The 12,754-nt window shown below is 45.6% G+C and overlaps 1 protein-coding gene across 1 annotated transcript in view; it reads right to left on the bottom strand.

Annotated features, from left to right (window-relative positions):
* Nucleotides 1-12,754, bottom strand: part of LOC140419035 (uncharacterized) — a 529,091-nt gene that overhangs the window by 396,362 nt on the left and 119,975 nt on the right. The window lies entirely within an intron of this gene.

A 12,754-nucleotide genomic window follows, 5' to 3' on the forward strand; every position in this document is an offset into this window, starting at 1 on the left:
GAACAGGGTACAGAGAAGCCGAAGGGGAACCATTTGGGACCCAGAACATTGGGAACGTCCTGTTACTCTGGTTGTCTTTGATCGTCAAGTAATTTTCTGGGTTTTTTTTAAGCCATGTTTCTGTTTCATCAATAAACTTTTAACAGAAAAATATTTGAATTTGTTGGACTTTTCCTGATTATTCACTTTCGGGAAAGTGGGTGAGAGGGGTTGACAAGCTCTTTAACAGAACGTGATCCCTCTAAGGTAATTGGCAAAGGGGGCAGAGGAGATTTGATTTTTCTTTTGACAGTGTTTGAAAATGGGTTCAGGGAATCAATCGTGACTGACTAATTTATCAAGGTTCTCTGAGGAAGTAACAAGGGATGTCAATAAAGGGGAACCTGTAGATGTGCTTCATCTGGATTTCCAGAAGGTATTTCCCAAGGTGCCACATCAAAGGTTATTACACAAAATAAGAGCAGCAAATGAGCTGGGGTGGGGATGGACACAGGTGACATTATGGAGATTGAAATATCTGGTATTAGTGATGGTGTGGATATGGGGTCAGAAACTTATCTTGGGGTCAAATCTGACACGGAGATTGTGCAGAGTGTGGTACAGCCTCAGACAGTTCCCAGGGAGAGGGATGGACTCCGGAGTTAGGGAATTGAAATTCTAATGGTGACTGAAGACAATGGCTTTGGTCTTCCCAATTTTTAATTGGAGGAAAACCTTTCACCCAGTATTGGACGTGGGATAAGCAGTTTGATAATTTAGTAACAGTGGAGGAATGGAGAGGAATGGTGGTGAGGTAGAGCTGGGTGTTGTCCGTGTCCATGTGAAAACTAACACGGTGCTTTGGGATTATGTCACCTCGTGGCAGCTTGTAGATGGGAAGTAGGAGGGGCCGAGGATAGATCCTTGGGGGATGCCGAGTACAAGGACTTTGGAGAGGAAAGAGAGATTGGAGATGTCTTCGAAATTTGCAAAGATAGTGGGGTCAAGTGTCCTGTTTAGGATGGGTGATGATGTTGCATTAAAGTGAGAAGGACAGAACCAAATGAGAGAGAACTGGAAACATATCAACTAACATAGAGAAGTTGGATGGTCAACTGTTTTGTGCGAATGGAGTCAAGGGAACAGAAGTTGGGTCTGATGGACAATGTAAGCTCAGAGGGAGATAGAAGATTGGAGAGAAACTGGAGAAAGATCCGAGTTCAGGGCTCAGACGAGGAGGAACTTAAGATGCAGTTTGGTCTGGTGGGTTAGTGGAAGGGAGGGAAGCAGCAGAGGCAGCTGATCAGATTGCCTCAATCTCAGTGACAAAGGAACCCCAGGAACTCCACACACTTGTTGTCGGAGGTGAGGATGGATGAAACGGGGAGGGGGGACAACGTTTCAAAAGGAAGAACTTTTAGAAATATTTTAAAATACTTGATGCACATTGTTTCACGCAATGCTGATTTATTTGACTTTTCCCTGTAATATTAACCCATAACTGAGCTGGAGTTTATTTACTGTTAAGGGCACGGCCAGAAAGGAAATTTGAGACATTTGTCCTCAGTTTGTCTTTGCAATTTGTATAGCACAAGGAGAGGTTGTGAACTCCAGAAATGATGTCCCCGACTACTTGTGATGGTTTCTTAGCAAAGCAAATGTTTATGATGGAATAGGAAAATAAATAAAATGGCTTCACACATCCCAATACTTGAAACAGTTCCAAACAATCTTAATTTAACTACCTCACAGCTAACCTTCCCCAATCTGTCCAGCAACGCCTTATAGATTTTAAGACCTATAAAATGCAGAAACCTTGTCCCAAACTTTGCCTTTACTCCAATTTGCTCGAGGTTAACCAGCAGTTAACTGGCTTTTCAAATCTGGCATCCTTCAAACAGCATCTTCACAGGTTTCAGGGGCTTTTTACAGTAACTTCATTTGAAGCCTACGAGTGACAATAAGCAAATTTTATTTCAGTATCCCCTTAACTATGTTCTTTCCCTTTGATCTCGCCATCATTTTACCCAATTTTGTTTGAACTAATCTCTCCCAGAATTGATCAACATAATCTCTTTACTTTAACATTCATAATTTTAAAAAGTGAATTTACTTTATCCATACTTCATTCCTGACACCTTTCTTTCACACCTTGCATCTTTTGAATCACAACCACCCATTCACATCTGTTTCTGTTCTCTACCCAACCTGACTACATTTTTTCGGTAAACATCTGGTTTGAAGTCATTAACACATCAAACTCAGTTTAAATTCACACAGCTACTCTTTCTCCCACTGTGAGGACCACTCTCACACTTCACCAGTTACAAAAAATGATATTACACATAGAAAAGAGTTCAATTTCTTGGATTCTTCTGACAAATTTTCTTGATAAAACATCAGTAGAAATCGACATTTATGAACAAGGTTCATTCCTGGATGTGATTAACAGTAAAATACAATCACTAATTATTTGCAAACACACTGGTGACTTGTGAGGATGGACAACCGAGTGAATCTCTTCCCACACACAAAGCAGGGGAACGGTCTCTCCCCAGTGTGAACTCGCTGGTGTCTTTGCAGAGTGGATGACTGAGTGAATCCTTTCCCACACTCGCAGCAGGTGAATGGCCTCTCCCTGGTGTGAATTCGCCGGTGTACAGTGAGTTGAGATGATTGCCTGAACCCTGTCCCACAGTGAGAGCACCTGAATGGTCTCATCAGTGTGAACAAGCTGATGGCGCACCAGGTCCACAGGACTTTTATAGCACTTCCCACAGTCAGGGCATTGAAATGGTCTCGCTTCAGTGTGAACCTGCTGGTGTTTCAGCAGGGTGGATGAATCACTGAATCCCTTTCCACACTTGGAGCAGGTGAATGGCCTCTCCCCGGTGTGAACTCGCTGGTGTAGCAGCCCTGATGATCGGGAGAATCCCTTCCCACATTCGGGGCAGGTGAATGGCCTCTCCCCAGTGTGAATTCGCTGGTGTACAATGAGTTCAGATGACTGCCTGAACCCAGTTCCACAGTCCAAGCACCTGAACTGTCTCTCATCAGTGTGAGCTCGCTGATGACGCATTAGGTTGAGGGAACTTTTATAGCACCTCGCACAGTCTACACATTTAAAAGGTCTCTCGTCTGTGTGAACCTGCTGGTGTTTCAAAAGGGTGGAAGAATCAGTAAATCCCTTTCCACACTTGGAGCAGGTGAATGGCCTCTCCCCAGAGTGAACCCGCTGGTGTTGTTGCAGCCCTGATGATCGAGTGAATCCCTTCCCACACTCTGGGCAGATTGTCGTCTTTTGAAATCTTTCCTACTTCAAGACTGAAGAAAACAACTTTACACCTTGGTTTCGATAAAACTAACTTCGTCTTTATTGATCAAAGTCTGCATGCAGTGTGGCAATAGGTTGAAGTGAGAGAGCAGTTAAGGCAAACTGCTAATTCTTCCTCAAGCTCGCAAAGACATGGAGAAAACGTTCAAAATTTATACAAAAGCTGTATCATTTTACAAAAACAGACCTTGTTCAAAAATGTCAATACAGTCATAACTTCTGACCAAACATGTTGTCATGGAAAGACCCTGTATACTTATTTGCAGTATTTTGTCTTTAGAGACGTGGTCCTATTTTGCTTTCATCTCTGCCCTCATGATGCCTTGACGCAGATGGACCTAGGTCATGAGGAGGTTGTGTTATTAGGACATTCCTAGATCGTGGCTTTGTTATCAGGTTTTACTAAGGTCAGGCACTATTTTCCCTCTTCTGGCCTTGTATGATACGATTATGTGGATTCTTAGCTTTGTCTAGTTTGTCAGGGTCTGGTCTTGGCACTAGCTGACACAGCTTTCTTATACATGGTTACATAAGTTGGCTATTTTTCCCATCATGCTATTGCTCAGTTTGTACACTTTCACATTCCCTCCTGTTGTCCCATCAGGACAACCACTCAATTGTTCAAATAGGGATATTCAGGAGACAGGTGTAAATACATTGACACAAGCATCCAAGCAATCCTATTGCTAATAGTAATAATATGAAGGCCTTAAAGATCCAATCGAACAATCCGTGTCCCAGCCAACCTAACCAACCTGGTAGGTTATAATTGTGAAATTCTTGGCCAATTTCTTGAAGTTGATCCGCCTGTCTTCTTATATGGTCAGCCAAGTTGGTAATATTTTCAGAGGCATCTGGGATATAAGTACAGCATTCCTGACCTATAATGGCACACGTTCCTCCCTGCGAGGCTAACAGATAATCCAGAGCCATTCGATTTTGTAATGCCACAGTCCGGACAGCCACCAGCTCAGCCAAGACCTCGGCTAGTGCCCGTCCGGCTGCCCTGGATTCTGCTGCTGTTATGTTCAACAGTTGTTCCAATGCCGAGGCCATAAGGATCAATTCGTTTGCTGCCTTGCCTGTTCCGTATTGTGGAAAGGCGATCACAAAGAACTCCTCGGTTTTACTAATGGTCCTCCTGATTCGTGAGGAGTGTTGTTTAAGGGAGAGTAGGTGGTGCATGCAGGCTACGACATATCCTAGATAACAGGACCCTGTCCAATTTCTGGGAAGCCAGGAGTAAGCTTTAATGCCACATATGAAATAGGTCCCGTTTATAGGCCGTAAAATTCTCAGCCATTGTCATCCAGGGTACCTGGGAATTATGCGTCCATGAGCTATTTGATGTTTTATTCCACACCCTGGACCAATCAAGAACAAACATACCCTTGTTGGAGAGGTTTGGTATCGGTCCCTGCCATTCAGTTGTAAGATTACACCTACTCTGCCCCATTGATGGTCGTTCTCCTGATTTACTAAAACATAGGGATCCTTGCGCAGTGCTCGATGGGATGGTAAGGGCAGGGGGATTCGAGACATGGGGATATCCAGGTTGATACCAGGCTGAAAATCTAGTCATCCCATAGCCAGCCGATCTCCAAATGTTCATATCGCCACCGAACCCCTGTGTTCGGTTTTGACGCAGTATCCACTCAGCTGTTTCTGCTAAGTGGAATGGGAGTGATTGGAGAGGTAGCCCCTCCTTGGAATGGATGGGGATACGGGTACAAACCCAACAGTTACTTACATTCAATCTGTCAGCATAAATATATGACATATATAGAAAGCTATTAGCACGCAGCTCTTTGTCAGTTTGTTCGCCTACTGTCGAATGGCCATTAAGACCAATTAGTACAAATAGTCCAAATGTGATAATGAAGATCCTCATTCTGCGTCCTCGTTGGGGCTGGAACCAATCTTCTTACAATCCGATAGGTGTACCCAACTCGAACGTCCTTCGCGTTTAACGGCAGTCGGTGTAGTCAGCAATACTTGAAAAGGGCCGCTCCAGCGTTGCCCTAACTTCTCTCTGTCCCAATTCTTTATCAGCACGTAGTCTCCTGGTTTGACTACTGGATATCGAGGGATCTTTGTTCCGACTGTTGCTGGGAGATGGGCCTGTTTTACCTGCGAGTGGAGAAACTTCAAATAAAATGTTAATTGCTTCAAATAACTCAGCATTTTATCTCCCATAACGTGGAGGTCTACTCCCTCTAGGGGTTCTTCATGGGCATCCCAGGGAGTCCTCATTGGCCGACCGTAGACTATCTCTGCAGCTGACAGTCCGGACCGCGAATGTGGAGTAATCCTCATGTGAAACAGTGCCAAAGGCAATACCTTTAGCCAATTTAATCCAGTTTCTTCGGTCAATTTAGATAATTTTTCTTTTAAGGTCCCATTTGCTCTTTCTACATTTCCTGCTGCCTGTGGATGATACGCGCAGTGCAGTTGTTGTTTAATTTTGAGTGCTTCGCATAATTCAGAATTGATTCGAGCCACAAAATGTGTTCCCTTGTCTGAGCTCATCATTCTGGGAATCCCAAATCGGGGAATAATTTCTGTCAATAGTAATTTTACCACCGTATGTGCAGTACAGTTGGTGGTGGGGAAGGCTTCAATCCATTTACTAAATACATCAATGATCACTAAACAATATTTATAGCATTGTACTTTAGGTAATTCAATAAAATCAAGCTGTATGCAGGCAAAAGGACCATCTGGCAAGGGGGTTGTTCCGGGAGGGCATTTAATGCCTTTACCCTTATTATTTTTCATGCAAATAAGACATCGATCCAGCCGCATTTGTGCTGCTGTATTCAGATCTGGGTGCCACCAAGTTTTCAAAAGTAGCTGTACCATTCCCTCCTTGCCAAGATGGGTACAAGAATGCAAATAATCAATAAGTATCGGCAATAACGAATCTGGAACACAAACTTGACCTACTGGGGTAAGCCAGAGGTTTTGTGTCAACGAGTGCGAACACCCCATTGACTTCCATAATGTGCACTCAGAATCAGAGGCGTTCCTCTGTAACCTTTGAATTTCAGCTAACTCTGGCATGCCCTTTGTTGCTAGAATAGGTAGCTGATTTAAAGCCTGTGTACCCCCTGCGGGAACAATCATAGAGGCTGATGCAGACGCTGCCTTAGCGGCTGAATCCGCACGGGCGTTTCCTAATTGCACAGGAGTGTCCCCGGAAGTGTGCGCAGCACATTTAATGATAGCCAATTGACGAGGAAGTTGAATAGCAACGAGGAGATTTTTAACCCAAAGAGCATTTAGAATGGGAGAGCCTGCAGAGGTAAGGAATCCACGTTGTGCCAGAGGCGGCCAAAATCGTGGGCGACACCAAAAGTGTACAAAGTGTACACATTCGCACTTTGGTCTTTGGCCAGAACACAAGCTCTAGTAAGGGCGAATAGCTCAGCTTTCTGTGCCGACACTGGAATCTGGAAAGCAGCTGCTTCCAGAATGTCAGTGTCTGTAACAATGGCATATCCCGATTGCGGGACACCCATTTGGGAAATAGAAGAACTGCCATCAATATAAAAAGTGAGATCAGGATTATCAAGAGGGCCAGTTAAATCGGGACGAGGTGCGGTAATGAAGTGATTCCAAAGCAAACAATCATGTGGTGGATCAACAAGTACATCAGGGGGGTGTTCGAGGAATGCTGCGGGATTTAAAGTGGAACAGAAATGGAAAGACAGATATGGGTTCTGTAATAGTGAGACCTCATATCGGCTCAAGCGGGCCTGTGTCAGATGCTGGGTCTGCTGAGATGTAAGGAGAGCCACAACAGAGTGTGAGGTATACACATGCACGGGCTGATGAAGGGTTAAATTAGAGGCTGCCTGAGCTAACACATGTACAGCAATGAGAATTTGCGTGCAGGGGGGTAAACCACAAGCTACTGGATCCAATTTAGTAGAATAATAGGCAACCGGACGGCGTCGGTCACCATGTTCCTGTGTCAAGACACCCGTGGCACATAGGTCAAGGACATTAACATACAACTGGAAGGGCCTGTCATAAAGAGGTCGTCCTAAAGCCAGGGCGGAAGCCAGCGCGTTCTTGAGTGACAAAAGATTGCTGTGCTGAATCGGGTAGTTCAAACTTAAGGGGTGAATTCTGGGAGGAATAAGGAGTAAGCTCCTTGGTATGAGCAGTAACATTCGGAATCCATTGTCTGCAAAAGTTCACTAAACCTAAAAAGGCTCTCATCTGCTTTGGCGAGGTAGGAAGTGCGGTTTGCAAAATGGGAGTAATACGATCCTGCGTAAGGGAACGTTCAGTAGCGCTTATCAGAACGCCCAGAAATTTAACCTGCCTCTGCCCTTTGTGTACTTTATTAGGCGGTATTACACATCCCCAGGAATGGAGACGGGTGAGCAGATAAATGGAGTCGCGTTCGTTAGAAGCAAAGTCAGGGCTAGCAAGGAGTAAGTCATCGACATACTGTATAATAGTAGATCCCCCCGGGGGTGTCAAAGTAGCTAATTGGGTGTGCAGTGCCTGTGAGAAGAGTGTCGGTGAATGAATGAAACCTTGCGGTAGCCTAGTCCAAGTGTACTGGTGCCCTTTGAATGTGAAGGCAAACAAATACTGGGATTCAGTGGCAAGGGGTATCGCAAAAAAGGCGTGTTGTCAGTCCACAAGGGTAAAGACAGCTGCCTCAGGCGGGATATTACTGATGATTGTAGCCGGGTTAGGGACCAGGGGATGCAAGGGCTCAACGATCTGATTGATACGGCGGAGGTCCTGGACCAAACGCCATTCAGACGGCCGCCCAACCTTAGGAACGGGAAGAATAGGAGTGTTACAGGGCGATTGGCACAGAACCAAAATTCCCTGTTGAAGGAAGGACTGTATCATGCTGTTGATTCCTTCCTCAGCGTCAGGGCGAATAGGGTACTGAGAAATGGAGGGCAGGGGCACACCGGACTTAACCTTAATGAGAACTGGAGGCACATTAGTAAGACCAACTTCGTGTTTGGACGCAGCCCATAAGTCTGCAGGAATCTCTGGGGACGGGGAACGGTTGGTCCGATGGTGGTTCAATGTACCATCAACACAAAAGGGCTGTGAAAAATACTGTAACGTGCCTTCAGGGAAGCTCTGTCGTCCAGTATAAAAAGGATCACATTTTCCTTGGAGGGTAGCAACCAGAAAGTCCAGTGACCTGGCACTGTAGCCTACATTGACAGTGAGGGTAACGTAAGGTGCCACTAGTCCAGACTATTTCCAGAATACGAGGGGCACTTCAACAAGAAATGCAGAGCCCTCTTTTCCCTCAGCATGAGCGATGAAAGTAACCGCCACCGTGGACCCGAGGGAGTCCTGGTAGGTGGTCTCCAAATCGGGCGAGCACCCCGTGTGGTCATAGCAAAGGGTCTCGTGTGGATGAGGAACATGCAAGGGAGGTGAAAAATTGGAGCGATCAAAATCAACGGACCACCATTGGGGAGTGAAGGCAAGGGGTAAATTTCGAGGCTGGGCTTGTGGAGCCGTGGATATCGTGACGCCGTCGTCAAGGCAAACAATCTCAACTTGTCAGGGACATAACAGATCACGGCCAGCAAGATTAACACCGAGGGTACGCGTGACAGTGAAGGGAATACAACATTGACGGTCATTAAATTGAGCCAGAAGGGGTTTCGTGAGTTGGTATGTAGCCCCCTCACCCATAAAACCAGAAAGTTCCACATAATCGTCTGAGAGAGGAAAACAATATTGGTTAACTATCGTAAAATTCAACGTAGAAGCAGTTGCCCCTGTGTCAATGAGGAAGGGGACGGGAATACCCTCAATGTGAATTGTAGCTGTGGGTTCCTCAGAGTGGTCGCCAGAGAGAACCGGGAAATTGGAGCGGGCCAGTCAATAAGGGTGGGAGTCAGTGAAGGGAGCATACCGCCGTGGAGGGGGTGCCCTGTCTCTGCGTGGAGCAGGGCAATCCCTAGCGTAGTGACCTGTCCGTCTGCAATTAAAGCAAGTGACACTGTCTCGGGTTGGAGGACAAGGCCGGGGAGGGCCTTGGTGACGTTCATAAGGTGGGGGGTTCCTGCGAGGGGGTCGCTGGACAAACTCCGACTTTATTTTGGGTGTAGGAGGGTCCCTTCCAAAAGCTTCTCTGTCACGGCCATTGCTCCAGTAATAAGAGATAGCACGTCGCATGTGGGATTTGGAGCTATCAGACCAATCCATATTATTAGTTTTAATACTGGTTGCTATGCGGTCAGGCACGACCTGCATAAGCAGCGCATTGAACTGGGGAGATTTCAAGCCCGCATTAAAAGTCTCATCACCGGAATCAAGAGTGTAAATTTCACAAAAGCGATCAAAAAATTCAGGACCCTCCTCCTTTGGAGTGGGTGTACAATCAAGAATTTTGGAGATATCTACAGGTTTACGGAGAGCACGCTTAAGTGCTGGGAACATTAAAGCGAGTTGAGCCTCATCTGATGGATTGTTGGTTTTAAATGCATCCCATGTGGTTCCATGATCCCCTAATTCTCGTTTCCATTTCTCACCTAAATCTGGGGGAAGGGATGAAAAAATAAGGGAATACTGATCCCTAGGGGTAGCATCATACACAGTCGCAGTTCTCCTCAGGTATTCAGTAAAGCCCTCTGGGTCCGTTTTATGTGACGGACAGTGAGCCATGATCAAACAGAGCTCCTGAGGTTTAAAAGCCTGCCATGTCTCAATAAATTGGTCGTCGTCATCAGTCGCTCGAGGGTTAACGAGACATCAGATTGGAAAATTTGCAGGGGGAGGCGGTGGTGGAAAAGGCTCCTCTACCGGTGCTGTACTGATAGTTAATTCTTGGAAAGCCTGACTAACAGAGGTAACGGGCTGATCGAGGAAGGGGGTTGGTGCTTTTGAGCGAGTGCATGTTGCAATGGGAGTAATAGGAGCAGGGAGATTATCGGCAGCAAGGTTGCTACAAGGGGGAGGGTGAGAACGGGGCTGCCGCACCGTGTAACTGGGAAGATGTGGCCATGGGGGCATCGTGGGATTTAATTCCTCCTCCTCCTCCTCTGTATCAATCAAATAGGGAAACAACGGCATGCCAGAGGTAGTGGGAGGATCCTCCTGATTTTTAATCTGATGGACTATTCCGAACTGCTTAACACCCGGTGCAGTATTATGCCCCCTTGATTCTTAGGATCTTTCCTGTCCCATAGTTCACATTTGAATTTTAACGTTTCCCAGTCTTTGGTTTCTCCGTCTTTATAATCAGCAATCCCTCTCCTACGTGCATTGTCCCTCCAACTCATTAACAAGGACAGTTTGTGTCGTCTGTCTGATTCTTTTTGCCATTTGGTAATTAATTTCTTCCATTTGGCTCCGGCATTCCGAGACCAAATGGCTGTCTCTGCCGCGGTGCAGTTTTCTAAATTCCAGGTACCACCTAGTGGCCAAATTTCAGATCCGAATTTCTTATTTAAAGCTGAAGACAAGAGGCGTAAATTGCATTCCTTATCAGGGAACATGGTGCACATAAAAAGCAAGGGAGAATTGTCCTCCGTTTTGTCCAGGCTCTGGCCCGTGACTTTTAAGGAGTGTAAAAAAAATTAAAAGAGAGAGAGAAGAGAAAAAAAATGGGGAAAAACTGCCTTGTAAATTTAAAAGTCAAAAATCCAAATCTGGTCCCTGACCTAGCCAAGCCTGTGTATCCCTGTCCTGGGGAAAAAAAAACAAGAGCAGGTGGTCCCTGACCTTAGGCTTTGAACGACAACCGGGTCCCAGACCCTAAGAACATTACTCACAGTCAAATTTAGATTCGAACACCGTCACCTGTCAGCGTTATCTGTCAGGGACGAGGGGTCACAGCACCGATCCGAGAGAGAGAGAGAGACCAAGGTTAAAGCTTACCTTGTTGCGCCGTCCGTCTCCGCTCTCCGGGTTCGTGCTCGATCACTTGTTCGGTCCCCCACGGAAGCCACTCAGGGTATTGGTGAGGGCTCGCAGCGCCACTGTCGTCTTTTAAAATCTTTCCTACTTCAAGACTGTGAAGAAAACAACTTTACAACTCTGTTTCGAAATAAATAACTTTGTCTTTATTGACCAAAGTCTGCATGCAGATGGCTACAGGTTAGAGAGAGAGCGAGCTGTTAAGGTAAACCTACTCATTCTTTCTCAAGCTCGCAAAGACATGGAGAAAACGTTCAATATTTATACAAAAGCTGTATCATTTTACAAAAACAGACCTTGTTCAAAAATGTCAATACAGTCATAACTTCTGATCAAACATGTTGTCATGGAAAGACCCTGACTCGGCTTATTTGCAGTATTTTGTCTTTAGAGGATTTAAGACGTGGTCCTATTTTGTTTTTCACCTCTGCCCTCATGATGCCTTGACGCAGATGGACCTAGGTCATGAGGAGGTTGTGTTATTAGGACATTCCTAGATCGTGGCTTTGTTATCAGGTTTTACTAAGGTCAGGCACTATTTTCCCTCTTCTGGCCTTGTATGATACGATTATGTGGATTCTTAGCACTTAGCTGACACAGCTGTCTTACACTTGGTTACATAAGTTGGCTATTTTTCCCATCATGCTATTGCTGAGTTTGTACACTTTCACACCTCTCACAACAGGTACTTGAGTCCATGATCCAGACCTGTGGTCCAAAGCAGAAGGAGCGTTTTATGTTCAGTTGCTCCATCTTTTGGATGTGATGATATTACAATCTTAGGGATGCTTCGCAATATTATTACTAGACTGGTAATCTGGAGACCTGAGCTATTACTCCAGAGGCAGGAGTACAAATTCCACCAGGGTATACTGCAATGATTTGAGCAGTTTTGGACTCCTTACCTAAGGATAGATATTTTGGAGGCAGTCCAGAGAAGGTTCATTAGGTTAATCTCGAGTACGGATGGATTTTCATATGCAGCTGGAATTTCACAGCACAGAAAGGGGTCCTTCGGCCCATCGTTACTGCGCCTGTCATCAAACGGAGAAGAATCCGGCCCTAGATGGTCTTGAAGCACAGACCTTTCGGTTTACAGCCAAACACGTTTACCAATTGCACCACAGAGACTGACAGAAGGAGAAGTTACGTAGGTAAGGCCTACACGCATTGGAGTTTAGAAGAAGGAGAGGCGAACTTACTGAGATATTTGGTATTCTCAGGGCGCTTGACAGTGTGGATGCTAGAGGTTGTTTCTGCTTGTGGGAGAGTCTAGGGCCATTGGGCACAATCTCAGAGGAAGGTGTCACTCATTTCAGACGAGGATGAAGAGGAATTTATTGACTCAGAGGGGAGTGATTCTATGGAATTCTTTCCACAGAGAATTGGAGAGGCCGGGTCAATAAATATGTTCAAGGCTGAGACAGTCAGATTTTTCATCAGTAAGGTAATTATGCGGATAAGGCGGAAAAAAGGCTGCTCAGCAGGTCAGTGAGCATCAGCAGAGAGAGAAACAGATTC

Source organism: Scyliorhinus torazame, chromosome 5 (genome assembly GCF_047496885.1).
Source record: "Scyliorhinus torazame isolate Kashiwa2021f chromosome 5, sScyTor2.1, whole genome shotgun sequence".
Classification (NCBI taxonomy): domain Eukaryota; kingdom Metazoa; phylum Chordata; class Chondrichthyes; order Carcharhiniformes; family Scyliorhinidae; genus Scyliorhinus; species Scyliorhinus torazame.